This window comes from Episyrphus balteatus, chromosome 3 (assembly GCF_945859705.1).
Source record: "Episyrphus balteatus chromosome 3, idEpiBalt1.1, whole genome shotgun sequence".
In the NCBI taxonomy this organism is placed as follows: Eukaryota; Metazoa; Arthropoda; class Insecta; order Diptera; family Syrphidae; genus Episyrphus; species Episyrphus balteatus.
The window spans coordinates 90,363,317-90,378,840 of NC_079136.1; positions in this window are offsets into that span (position 1 = coordinate 90,363,317).

Sequence of the window (15,524 nt, forward strand, 5' to 3'; positions counted from 1 at the left end):
CTGTGAGTCGATATCCTTAGCATACAATTCAATTGGAGTTGAAAAATTCACAATTGAAGAAAATCACATTTCAAAATCTTTAAACCGTCATATCTCGTTAACCGAGCGTCTAAATAGGTCAAAACTTGCAAAATTCAAAATTCTCTAAAAACAAAACTACAAGTCCAAAACTTATAGAAAATACATTTTTGTGCTCTGCGAGTCGCTATCCTTCGCATACAATTCAATTGGAGTTGAAAAATTCACAATTGAAGAAAATCACATTTCAAAATCTTTAAATCGTCATATCTCGTTAACCGAGCGTCTAAATAGGTCAAAACTTGCAAAATTCAAAATTCTCTAAAAACAAAACTACTAGTCCAAAACTTATAGAAAATACATTTTTGTGCTCTGTGAGTCGATATCCTTCGCATACAATTCAATTGGAGTTGAAAAATTCACAATTGAAGAAAATCACATTTCAAAATCTTTAAATCGTCATATCTCGTTAACCGAGCGTCTAAACACATCAAAACTTGCAAAATTCAAAATTCTCTAAAAACAAAACTACAAGTCCAAAACTTATAGAAAATACATTTTTGTGCTCTGCGAGTCGATATCCTTCGCATACAATTCAATTGGAGTTAAAAAATTCACAATTGAAGAAAATCACATTTCAAAATCTTTAAATCGTCATATCTCGTTAACCGAGCGTCTAAATAGGTCAAAACTTGCATAATTCAAAATTCTCTAAAAACAAAACTACAAGTCCAAAACTTATAGAAAATACATTTTTGTGCTCTGCGAGACGATATCCTTCGCATACAATTCAATTGGAGTTGAAAAATTCACGTTTGGAGAAAATCACTTTTAAAAATGTTCAAATCGTCATATCTCGTTAACCGAGCGTATAAACACATCAAAACTTTGCAAAATTCAAAATTCTCTTAAAACAAAACTACAAGTCCAAAACTTATAGAAAATACATTTTTGTGCTCTGTGAGTCGATATCCTTCGCATACAATTCAATTAGAGTTGAAAAATTCACACTTGAAAAAAATCACATTTCAAAATCTTTAAATCGTCATATCTCGTTAACCGAGCGTCTAAATAGGTCAAAACTTGCAAAATTCAAAATTCTCTAAAAACAAAACTACAAGTCCAAAACTTATAGAAAATACATTTTTGTGCTCTGCGAGTCGATATCCTTCGCATACAATTCAATTGGAGTTGAAAAATTCACAATTGAAGAAAATCACATTTCAAAATCTTTAAATCGTCATATCTCGTTAACCGAGCGTCTAAATAGGTCAAAACTTGCAAAATTCAAAATTCTCTAAAAACAAAACTACAAGTCCAAAACTTATAGAAAATACATTTTTGTGATCTGGAGTCGATATCCTTCGCATACAATTCAATTGGAGTTGAAAAATTCACAACTGAAGAAAATCACATTTCAAAATCTTTAAATCGTCATATCTCGTTAACCGAGCGTCTAAATAGGTCAAAACTTGCAAAATTCAAAATTCTCTAAAAACAAAACTACAAGTCCAAAACTTATAGAAAATACATTTTTGTGCTCTGCGAGTCGATATCCTTCGCATACAATTCAATTGGAGTTGAAAAATTCACAATTGAAGAAAATCACATTTCAAAATCTTTAAATCGTCATATCTCGTTAACCGAGCGTCTAAATAGGTCAAAACTTGCAAAATTCAAAATTCTCTAAAAACAAAACTACTAGTCCAAAACTTATAGAAAATACATTTTTGTGCTCTGTGAGTCGATATCCTTCGCATACAATTCAATTAGAGTTGAAAAATTCACAATTGAAGAATATCACATTTCAAAATCTTTAAATCGTCATATCTCGTTAACCGAGCGTCTAAATAGGTCAAAACTTGCAAAATTCAAAATTCTCTAAAAACAAAACTACAAGTCCAAAACTTATAGAAAATACATTTTTGTGCTCTGCGAGTCAATATCCTTCGCATACAATTCAATTGGAGTTGAAAAATTCACAATTGAAGAAAATCACATTTCAAAATCTTTAAATCGTCATATCTCGTTAACCGAGCGTCTAAATAGGTCAAAACTTGCAAAATTCAAAATTCTCTAAAAACAAAACTACAAGTCCAAAACTTATAGAAAATACATTTTTGTGCTCTGTGAGTCGATATCCTTCGCATACAATTCAATTGGAGTTGAAAAATTCACAATTGAAGAAAATCACATTTCAAAATCTTAAAATCGTCATATCTCGTTAACCGAGCGTCTAAATAGGTCAAAACTTGCAAAATTCAAAATTCTCTAAAAACAAAACTACAAGTCCAAAACTTATAGAAAATACATTTTTGTGTTCTGCGAGTCGATATCCTTCGCATACAATTCAATTGGAGTTGAAAAATTCACAATTGAAGAAAATCACATTTCAAAATCTTTAAATCGTCATATCTCGTTAACCGAGCGTCTAAATAGGTCAAAACTTGCAAAATTCAAAATTCTCTAAAAACAAAAGTACAAGTCCAAAACTTATAGAAAATACATTTTTGTGCTCTGTGAGTCGATATCCTTCGCATACAATTCAATTGGAGTTGAAAAATTCACAATTGAAGAAAATCACATTTCAAAATCTTTAAATCGTCATATCTCGTTAACCGAGCGTCTAAATAGGTCAAAACTTGCAAAATTCAAAATTCTCTAAAAACAAAACTACTAGTCCAAAACTTATAGAAAATACATTTTTGTGCTCTGTGAGTCGATATCCTTCGCATACAATTCAATTGGAGTTGAAAAATTCACAATTGAAGAAGATCACATTTCAAAATCTTTAAATCGTCATATCTCGTTAACCGAGCGTCTAAATAGGTCAAAACTTGCAAAATTCAAAATTCTCTAAAAACAAAACTACAAGTCCAAAACTTATAGAAAATACATTTTTGTGCTCTGTGAGTCGATATCCTTCGCATACAATTCAATTAGAGTTGAAAAATTCACAGTTGAAGAATATCACATTTCAAAATCTTTAAATCGTCATATCTCGTTAACCGAGCGTCTAAATAGGTCAAAACTTGCAAAATTCAAAATTCTCTAAAAACAAAACTACAAGCCCAAAACTTATAGAAAATACATTTTTGTGCTCTGCGAGTCGATATCCTTCGCATACAATTCAATTGGAGTTGAAAAATTCACAATTGAAGAAAATCACATTTCAAAATCTTTAAATCGTCATATCTCGTTAACCGAGCGTCTAAATAGGTCAAAACTTGCAAAATTCAAAATTCTCTAAAAACAAAACTACTAGTCCAAAACTTATAGAAAATACATTTTTGTGCTCTGTGAGTCGATATCCTTCGCATACAATTCAATTGGAGTTGAAAAATTCACAATTGAAGAAAATCACATTTCAAAATCTTTAAATCGTCATATCTCGTTAACCGAGCGTCTAAATAGGTCAAAACTTGCAAAATTCAAAATTCTCTAAAAACAAAACTACAAGTCCAAAACTTATAGAAAATACATTTTTGTGCTCTGTGAGTCGATATCCTTCGCATACAATTCAATTAGAGTTGAAAAATTCACAATTGAAGAATATCACATTTCAAAATCTTTAAATCGTCATATCTCGTTAACCGAGCGTCTAAATAGGTCAAAACTTGCAAAATTCAAAATTCTCTAAAAACAAAACTACAAGTCCAAAACTTATAGAAAATACATTTTTGTGCTCTGCGAGTCAATATCCTTCGCATACAATTCAATTGGAGTTGAAAAATTCACAATTGAAGAAAATCACATTTCAAAATCTTTAAATCGTCATATCTCGTTAACCGAGCGTCTAAATAGGTCAAAACTTGCAAAATTCAAAATTCTCTAAAAACAAAACTACAAGTCCAAAACTTATAGAAAATACATTTTTGTGCTCTGTGAGTCGATATCCTTCGCATACAATTCAATTGGAGTTGAAAAATTCACAATTGAAGAAAATCACATTTCAAAATCTTAAAATCGTCATATCTCGTTAACCGAGCGTCTAAATAGGTCAAAACTTGCAAAATTCAAAATTCTCTAAAAACAAAACTACAAGTCCAAAACTTATAGAAAATACATTTTTGTGTTCTGCGAGTCGATATCCTTCGCATACAATTCAATTGGAGTTGAAAAATTCACAATTGAAGAAAATCACATTTCAAAATCTTTAAATCGTCATATCTCGTTAACCGAGCGTCTAAATAGGTCAAAACTTGCAAAATTCAAAATTCTCTAAAAACAAAAGTACAAGTCCAAAACTTATAGAAAATACATTTTTGTGCTCTGTGAGTCGATATCCTTCGCATACAATTCAATTGGAGTTGAAAAATTCACAATTGAAGAAAATCACATTTCAAAATCTTTAAATCGTCATATCTCGTTAACCGAGCGTCTAAATAGGTCAAAACTTGCAAAATTCAAAATTCTCTAAAAACAAAACTACTAGTCCAAAACTTATAGAAAATACATTTTTGTGCTCTGTGAGTCGATATCCTTCGCATACAATTCAATTGGAGTTGAAAAATTCACAATTGAAGAAAATCACATTTCAAAATCTTTAAATCGTCATATCTCGTTAACCGAGCGTCTAAATAGGTCAAAACTTGCAAAATTCAAAATTCTCTAAAAACAAAACTACAAGTCCAAAACTTATAGAAAATACATTTTTGTGCTCTGTGAGTCGATATCCTTCGCATACAATTCAATTAGAGTTGAAAAATTCACAATTGAAGAATATCACATTTCAAAATCTTTAAATCGTCATATCTCGTTAACCGAGCGTCTAAATAGGTCAAAACTTGCAAAATCCAAAGTCCAAAACTTATAGAAAATACATTTTTGTGCTCTGTGAGTCGATATCCTTCGCATACAATTCAATTGGTGTTGAAAAATTCACAATTGAAGAAAATCACATTTCAAAATCTACAAGTCCAAAACTTATAGAAAATACATTTTTGTGTTCTGCGAGTCGATATCCTTCGCATACAATTCAATTGGAGTTGAAAAATTCACAATTGAAGAAAATCACATTTCAAAATCTTTAAATCGTCATATCTCGTTAACCGAGCGTCTAAATAGGTCAAAACTTGCAAAATTCAAAATTCTCTAAAAACAAAAGTACAAGTCCAAAACTTATAGAAAATACATTTTTGTGCTCTGTGAGTCGATATCCTTCGCATACAATTCAATTAGAGTTGAAAAATTCACAATTGAAGAAAATCACATTTCAAAATCTTTAAATCGTCATATCTCGTTAACCGAGCGTCTAAATAGGTCAAAACTTGCAAAATTCAAAATTCTCTAAAAACAAAACTACAAGTCCAAAACTTATAGAAAATACATTTTTGTGCTCTGTGAGTCGATATCCTTCGCATACAATTTAATTGGAGTTGAAAAATTCACAATTGAAGAAAATCACATTTCAAAATCTTTAAATCGTCATATCTCGTTAACCGAGCGTCTAAATAGGTCAAAACTTGCAAAATTCAAAATTCTCTAAAAACAAAACTACAAGTCCAAAACTTATAGAAAATACATTTTTGTGCTCTGTGAGTCGATATCCTTCGCATACAATTCAATTGGAGTTGAAAATTCACAATTGAAGAAAATCACATTTCAAAATCTTTAAATCGTCATATCTCGTTAACCGAGCGTCTAAATAGGTCAAAACTTGCAAAATTCAAAATTCTCTAAAAACAAAACTACAAGTCCAAAACTTATAGAAAATACATTTTTGTGCTCTGTGAGTCGATATCCTTCGCATACAATTCAATTGGAGTTGAAAAATTCACAATTGAAGAAAATCACATTTCAAAATCTTTAAATCGTCATATCTCGTTAACCGAGCGTCTAAATAGGTCAAAACTTGCAAAATTCAAAATTCTCTAAAAACAAAACTACAAGTCCAAAACTTATAGAAAATACATTTTTGTGCTCTGTGAGTCGATATCCTTCGCATACAATTCAATTAGAGTTGAAAAATTCACAATTGAAGAATATCACATTTCAAAATCTTTAAATCGTCATATCTCGTTAACCGAGCGTCTAAATAGGTCAAAACTTGCAAAATTCAAAATTCTCTAAAAACAAAACTACAAGTCCAAAACTTATAGAAAATACATTTTTGTGCTCTGCGAGTCAATATCCTTCGCATACAATTCAATTGGAGTTGAAAAATTCACAATTGAAGAAAATCACATTTCAAAATCTTTAAATCGTCATATCTCGTTAACCGAGCGTCTAAATAGGTCAAAACTTGCAAAATTCAAAATTCTCTAAAAACAAAACTACAAGTCCAAACTTTATAGAAAATACATTTTTGTGCTCTGTGAGTCGATATCCTTCGCATACAATTCAATTGGAGTTGAAAAATTCACAATTGAAGAAAATCACATTTCAAAATCTTAAAATCGTCATATCTCGTTAACCGAGCGTCTAAATAGGTCAAAACTTGCAAAATTCAAAATTCTCTAAAAACAAAACTACAAGTCCAAAACTTATAGAAAATACATTTTTGTGTTCTGCGAGTCGATATCCTTCGCATACAATTCAATTGGAGTTGAAAAATTCACAATTGAAGAAAATCACATTTCAAAATCTTTAAATCGTCATATCTCGTTAACCGAGCGTCTAAATAGGTCAAAACTTGCAAAATTCAAAATTCTCTAAAAACAAAAGTACAAGTCCAAAACTTATAGAAAATACATTTTTGTGCTCTGTGAGTCGATATCCTTCGCATACAATTCAATTGGAGTTGAAAAATTCACAATTGAAGAAAATCACATTTCAAAATCTTTAAATCGTCATATCTCGTTAACCGAGCGTCTAAATAGGTCAAAACTTGCAAAATTCAAAATTCTCTAAAAACAAAACTACTAGTCCAAAACTTATAGAAAATACATTTTTGTGCTCTGTGAGTCGATATCCTTCGCATACAATTCAATTGGAGTTGAAAAATTCACAATTGAAGAAGATCACATTTCAAAATCTTTAAATCGTCATATCTCGTTAACCGAGCGTCTAAATAGGTCAAAACTTGCAAAATTCAAAATTCTCTAAAAACAAAACTACAAGTCCAAAACTTATAGAAAATACATTTTTGTGCTCTGTGAGTCGATATCCTTCGCATACAATTCAATTAGAGTTGAAAAATTCACAGTTGAAGAATATCACATTTCAAAATCTTTAAATCGTCATATCTCGTTAACCGAGCGTCTAAATAGGTCAAAACTTGCAAAATTCAAAATTCTCTAAAAACAAAACTACAAGTCCAAAACTTATAGAAAATACATTTTTGTGCTCTGCGAGTCGATATCCTTCGCATACAATTCAATTGGAGTTGAAAAATTCACAATTGAAGAAAATCACATTTCAAAATCTTTAAATCGTCATATCTCGTTAACCGAGCGTCTAAATAGGTCAAAACTTGCAAAATTCAAAATTCTCTAAAAACAAAACTACTAGTCCAAAACGTATAGAAAATACATTTTTGTGTTCTGCGAGTCGATATCCTTCGCATACAATTCAATTGGAGTTGAAAAATTCACAATTGAAGAAAATCACATTTCAAAATCTTTAAATCGTCATATCTCGTTAACCGAGCGTCTAAATAGGTCAAAACTTGCAAAATTCAAAATTCTCTAAAAACAAAAGTACAAGTCCAAAACTTATAGAAAATACATTTTTGTGCTCTGTGAGTCGATATCCTTCGCATACAATTCAATTGGAGTTGAAAAATTCACAATTGAAGAAAATCACATTTCAAAATCTTTAAATCGTCATATCTCGTTAACCGAGCGTCTAAATAGGTCAAAACTTGCAAAATTCAAAATTCTCTAAAAACAAAACTACAAGTCCAAAACTTATAGAAAATACATTTTTGTGCTCTGCGAGTCGATATCCTTCGCATACAATTCAGTTGGAGTTGAAAAATTCACAATTGAAGAAAATCACATTTCAAAATCTTTAAATCGTCATATCTCGTTAACCGAGCGTCTAAATAGGTCAAAACTTGCAAAATTCAAAATTCTCTAAAAACAAAACTACTAGTCCAAAACTTATAGAAAATACATTTTTGTGCTCTGTGAGTCGATATCCTTCGCATACAATTCAATTGGAGTTGAAAAATTCACAATTGAAGAAAATCACATTTCAAAATCTTTAAATCGTCATATCTCGTTAACCGAGCGTCTAAATAGGTCAAAACTTGCAAAATTCAAAATTCTCTAAAAACAAAACTACAAGTCCAAAACTTATAGAAAATACATTTTTGTGCTCTGTGAGTCGATATCCTTCGCATACAATTCAATTAGAGTTGAAAAATTCACAATTGAAGAATATCACATTTCAAAATCTTTAAATCGTCATATCTCGTTAACCGAGCGTCTAAATAGGTCAAAACTTGCAAAATCCAAAGTCCAAAACTTATAGAAAATACATTTTTGTGCTCTGTGAGTCGATATCCTTCGCATACAATTCAATTGGTGTTGAAAAATTCACAATTGAAGAAAATCACATTTCAAAATCTACAAGTCCAAAACTTATAGAAAATACATTTTTGTGTTCTGCGAGTCGATATCCTTCGCATACAATTCAATTGGAGTTGAAAAATTCACAATTGAAGAAAATCACATTTCAAAATCTTTAAATCGTCATATCTCGTTAACCGAGCGTCTAAATAGGTCAAAACTTGCAAAATTCAAAATTCTCTAAAAACAAAAGTACAAGTCCAAAACTTATAGAAAATACATTTTTGTGCTCTGTGAGTCGATATCCTTCGCATACAATTCAATTAGAGTTGAAAAATTCACAATTGAAGAAAATCACATTTCAAAATCTTTAAATCGTCATATCTCGTTAACCGAGCGTCTAAATAGGTCAAAACTTGCAAAATTCAAAATTCTCTAAAAACAAAACTACAAGTCCAAAACTTATAGAAAATACATTTTTGTGCTCTGTGAGTCGATATCCTTCGCATACAATTCAATTGGAGTTGAAAAATTCACAATTGAAGAAAATCACATTTCAAAATCTTTAAATCGTCATATCTCGTTAACCGAGCGTCTAAATAGGTCAAAACTTGCAAAATTCAAAATTCTCTAAAAACAAAACTACTAGTCCAAAACTTATAGAAAATACATTTTTGTGCTCTGTGAGTCGATATCCTTCGCATACAATTCAATTGGAGTTGAAAATTCACAATTGAAGAAAATCACATTTCAAAATCTTTAAATCGTCATATCTCGTTAACCGAGCGTCTAAATAGGTCAAAACTTGCAAAATTCAAAATTCTCTAAAAACAAAACTACAAGTCCAAAACTTATAGAAAATACATTTTTGTGCTCTGCGAGTCGATATCCTTCGCATACAATTCAATTGGAGTTGAAAAATTCACAATTGAAGAAAATCACATTTCAAAATCTTTAAATCGTCATATCTCGTTAACCGAGCGTCTAAATAGGTCAAAACTTGCAAAATTCAAAATTCTCTAAAAACAAAACTACTAGTCCAAAACTTATAGAAAATACATTTTTGTGCTCTGCGAGTCGATATCCTTCGCATACAATTCAATTGGAGTTGAAAAATTCACAATTGAAGAAAATCACATTTCAAAATCTTTAAATCGTCATATCTCGTTAACCGAGCGTCTAAATAGGTCAAAACTTGCAAAATTCAAAATTCTCTAAAAACAAAACTACAAGTCCAAAACTTATAGAAAATACATTTTTGTGCTCTGCGAGTCGATATCCTTCGCATACAATTCAATTGGAGTTGAAAAATTCACAATTGAAGAAAATCACATTTCAAAATCTTTAAATCGTCATATCTCGTTAACCGAGCGTCTAAATAGGTCAAAACTTGCAAAATTCAAAATTCTCTAAAAACAAAACTACTAGTCCAAAACTTATAGAAAATACATTTTTGTGCTCTGTGAGTCGATATCCTTCGCATACAATTCAATTGGAGTTGAAAATTCACAATTGAAGAAAATCACATTTCAAAATCTTTAAATCGTCATATCTCGTTAACCGAGCGTCTAAATAGGTCAAAACTTGCAAAATTCAAAATTCTCTAAAAACAAAACTACAAGTCCAAAACTTATAGAAAATACATTTTTGTGCTCTGCGAGTCGATATCCTTCGCATACAATTCAATTGGAGTTGAAAAATTCACAATTGAAGAAAATCACATTTCAAAATCTTTAAATCGTCATATCTCGTTAACCGAGCGTCTAAATAGGTCAAAACTTGCAAAATTCAAAATTCTCTAAAAACAAAACTACAAGTCCAAAACTTATAGAAAATACATTTTTGTGCTCTGCGAGTCGATATCCTTCGCATACAATTCAATTGGAGTTGAAAAATTCACAATTGAAGAAAATCACATTTCAAAATCTTTAAATCGTCATATCTCGTTAACCGAGCGTCTAAATAGGTCAAAACTTGCAAAATTCAAAATTCTCTAAAAACAAAACTACAAGTCCAAAACTTATAGAAAATACATTTTTGTGCTCTGTGAGTCGATATCCTTCGCATACAATTCAATTGGAGTTGAAAAATTCACAATTGAAGAAAATCACATTTCAAAATCTTTAAATCGTCATATCTCGTTAACCGAGCGTCTAAATAGGTCAAAACTTGCAAAATTCAAAATTCTCTAAAAACAAAACTACAAGTCCAAAACTTATAGAAAATACATTTTTGTGCTCTGTGAGTCGATATCCTTCGCATACAATTCAATTAGAGTTGAAAAATTCACAATTGAAGAATATCACATTTCAAAATCTTTAAATCGTCATATCTCGTTAACCGAGCGTCTAAATAGGTTAAAACTTGCAAAATTCAAAATTCTCTAAAAACAAAACTACAAGTCCAAAACTTATAGAAAATACATTTTTGTGCTCTGCGAGTCGATATCCTTCGCATACAATTCAATTGGAGTTGAAAAATTCACAATTGAAGAAAATCACATTTCAAAATCTTTAAATCGTCATATCTCGTTAACCGAGCGTCTAAATAGGTCAAAACTTGCAAAATTCAAAATTCTCTAAAAACAAAACTACAAGTCCAAAACTTATAGAAAATACATTTTTGTGCTCTGTGAGTCGATATCCTTCGCATACAATTCAATTGGAGTTGAAAAATTCACAATTGAAGAAAATCACATTTCAAAATCTTTAAATCGTCATATCTCGTTAACCGAGCGTCTAAATAGGTCAAAACTTGCAAAATTCAAAATTCTCTAAAAACAAAAGTACAAGTCCAAAACTTATAGAAAATTCATTTTTGTGCTCTGTGAGTCGATATCCTTCGCATACAATTCAATTGGAGTTGAAAAATTCACAATTGAAGAAAATCACATTTCAAAATCTTTAAATCGTCATATCTCGTTAACCGAGCGTCTAAATAGGTCAAAACTTGCAAAATTCAAAATTCTCTAAAAACAAAAGTACAAGTCCAAAACTTATAGAAAATACATTTTTGTGCTCTGTGAGTCGATATCCTTCGCATACAATTCAATTAGAGTTGAAAAATTCACAATTGAAGAAAATCACATTTCAAAATCTTTAAATCGTCATATCTCGTTAACCGAGCGTCTAAATAGGTCAAAACTTGCAAAATTCAAAATTCTCTAAAAACAAAAGTACAAGTCCAAAACTTATAGAAAATACATTTTTGTGCTCTGTGAGTCGATATCCTTCGCATACAATTCAATTGGAGTTGAAAAATTCACAATTGAAGAAAATCACATTTCAAAATCTTTAAATCGTCATATCTCGTTAACCGAGCGTCTAAATAGGTCAAAACTTGCAAAATTCAAAATTCTCTAAAAACAAAACTACAAGTCCAAAACTTATAGAAAATACATTTTTGTGCTCTGTGAGTCGATATCCTTCGCATACAATTCAATTAGAGTTGAAAAATTCACAATTGAAGAATATCACATTTCAAAATCTTTAAATCGTCATATCTCGTTAACCGAGCGTCTAAATAGGTTAAAACTTGCAAAATTCAAAATTCTCTAAAAACAAAACTACAAGTCCAAAACTTATAGAAAATACATTTTTGTGCTCTGCGAGTCGATATCCTTCGCATACAATTCAATTGGAGTTGAAAAATTCACAATTGAAGAAAATCACATTTCAAAATCTTTAAATCGTCATATCTCGTTAACCGAGCGTCTAAATAGGTCAAAACTTGCAAAATTCAAAATTCTCTAAAAACAAAACTACAAGTCCAAAACTTATAGAAAATACATTTTTGTGCTCTGTGAGTCGATATCCTTCGCATACAATTCAATTGGAGTTGAAAAATTCACAATTGAAGAAAATCACATTTCAAAATCTACAAGTCCAAAACTTATAGAAAATACATTTTTGTGCTCTGCGAGTCGATATCCTTCGCATACAATTCAATTGGAGTTGAAAAATTCACAATTGAAGAAAATCACATTTCAAAATCTTTAAATCGTCATATCTCGTTAACCGAGCGTCTAAATAGGTCAAAACTTGCAAAATTCAAAATTCTCTAAAAACAAAACTACAAGTCCAAAACTTATAGAAAATACATTTTTGTGCTCTGTGAGTCGATATCCTTCGCATACAATTCAATTGGAGTTGAAAAATTCACAATTGAAGAAAATCACATTTCAAAATCTTTAAATCGTCATATCTCGTTAACCGAGCGTCTAAATAGGTCAAAACTTGCAAAATTCAAAATTCTCTAAAAACAAAAGTACAAGTCCAAAACTTATAGAAAATACATTTTTGTGCTCTGTGAGTCGATATCCTTCGCATACAATTCAATTGGAGTTGAAAAATTCACAATTGAAGAAAATCACATTTCAAAATCTTTAAATCGTCATATCTCGTTAACCGAGCGTCTAAATAGGTCAAAACTTGCAAAATTCAAAATTCTCTAAAAACAAAAGTACAAGTCCAAAACTTATAGAAAATACATTTTTGTGCTCTGTGAGTCGATATCCTTCGCATACAATTCAATTAGAGTTGAAAAATTCACAATTGAAGAAAATCACATTTCAAAATCTTTAAATCGTCATATCTCGTTAACCGAGCGTCTAAATAGGTCAAAACTTGCAAAATTCAAAATTCTCTAAAAACAAAACTACAAGTCCAAAACTTATAGAAAATACATTTTTGTGCTCTGTGAGTCGATATCCTTCGCATACAATTCAATTGGAGTTGAAAAATTCACAATTGAAGAAAATCACATTTCAAAATCTTTAAATCGTCATATCTCGTTAACCGAGCGTCTAAATAGGTCAAAACTTGCAAAATTCAAAATTCTCTAAAAACAAAACTACAAGTCCAAAACTTATAGAAAATACATTTTTGTGCTCTGCGAGTCGATATCCTTCGCATACAATTCAATTGGAGTTGAAAAATTCACAATTGAAGAAAATCACATTTCAAAATCTTTAAATCGTCATATCTCGTTAACCGAGCGTCTAAATAGGTCAAAACTTGCAAAATTCAAAATTCTCTAAAAACAAAACTACAAGTCCAAAACTTATAGAAAATACATTTTTGTGCTCTGTGAGTCGATATCCTTCGCATACAATTCAATTGGAGTTGAAAAATTCACAATTGAAGAAAATCACATTTCAAAATCTACAAGTCCAAAACTTATAGAAAATACATTTTTGTGCTCTGCGAGTCGATATCCTTCGCATACAATTCAATTGGAGTTGAAAAATTCACAATTGAAGAAAATCACATTTCAAAATCTTTAAATCGTCATATCTCGTTAACCGAGCGTCTAAATAGGTCAAAACTTGCAAAATTCAAAATTCTCTAAAAACAAAACTACAAGTCCAAAACTTATAGAAAATACATTTTTGTGTTCTGCGAGTCGATATCCTTCGCATACAATTTAATTGGAGTTGAAAAATTCACAATTGAAGAAAATCACATTTCAAAATCTTTAAATCGTCATATCTCGTTAACCGAGCGTCTAAATAGGTCAAAACTTGCAAAATTCAAAATTCTCTAAAAACAAAAGTACAAGTCCAAAACTTATAGAAAATACATTTTTGTGCTCTGTGAGTCGATATCCTTCGCATACAATTCAATTGGAGTTGAAAAATTCATAATTGAAGAAAATCACATTTCAAAATCTTTAAATCGTCATATCTCGTTAACCGAGCGTCTAAATAGGTCAAAACTTGCAAAATTCAAAATTCTCTAAAAACAAAACTACTAGTCCAAAACTTATAGAAAATACATTTTTGTGCTCTGTGAGTCGATATCCTTCGCATACAATTCAATTGGAGTTGAAAAATTCACAATTGAAGAAAATCACATTTCAAAATCTTTAAATCGTCATATCTCGTTAACCGAGCGTCTAAATAGGTCAAAACTTGCAAAATTCAAAATTCTCTAAAAACAAAACTACAAGTCCAAAACTTATAGAAAATACATTTTTGTGCTCTGTGGAGTTGAAAAATTCATAATTGAAGAAAATCACATTTCAAAATCTTTAAATCGTCATATCTCGTTAACCGAGCGTCTAAATAGGTCAAAACTTGCAAAATTCAAAATTCTCTAAAAACAAAACTACTAGTCCAAAACTTATAGAAAATACATTTTTGTGCTCTGTGAGTCGATATCCTTCGCATACAATTCAATTGGAGTTGAAAAATTCACAATTGAAGAAAATCACATTTCAAAATCTTTAAATCGTCATATCTCGTTAACCGAGCGTCTAAATAGGTCAAAACTTGCAAAATTCAAAATTCTCTAAAAACAAAACTACAAGTCCAAAACGTATAGAAAATACATTTTTGTGCTCTGTGAGTCGATATCCTTCGCATACAATTCAATTGGAGTTGAAAAATTCACAATTGAAGAAAATCACATTTCAAAATCTTTAAATCGTCATATCTCGTTAACGAGCGTCTAAATAGGTCAAAACTTGCAAAATTCAAAATTCTCTAAAAACAAAACTACAAGTCCAAAACTTATAGAAAATACATTTTTGTGCTCTGCGAGTCGATATCCTTCGCATACAATTCAATTGGAGTTGAAAAATTCACAATTGAAGAAAATCACATTTCAAAATCTTTAAATCGTCATATCTCGTTAACCGAGCGTCTAAATAGGTCAAAACTTGCAAAATTCAAAATTCTCTAAAAACAAAACTACAAGTCCAAAACATATAGAAAATACATTTTTGTGCTCTGTGAGTCGATATCCTTCGCATACAATTCAATTGGAGTTGAAAAATTCACAATTGAAGAAAATCACATTTCAAAATCTTTAAATCGTCATATCTCGTTAACCGAGCGTCTAAATAGGTCAAAACTTGCAAATTCAAAATTCTCTAAAAACAAAACTACTAGTCCAAAACTTATAAAAAAATACATATTTGTGCTCTGTGAGTCGATTTCCTTCGAATAGGATACAAATCTGTGTAAAAAATGCACGTTTTCAAAAAATCACCTTTTGAAATTTTCAAATCGATTTTCTGGGCGAACTGTAGCTCTAAACACCCCCAAAG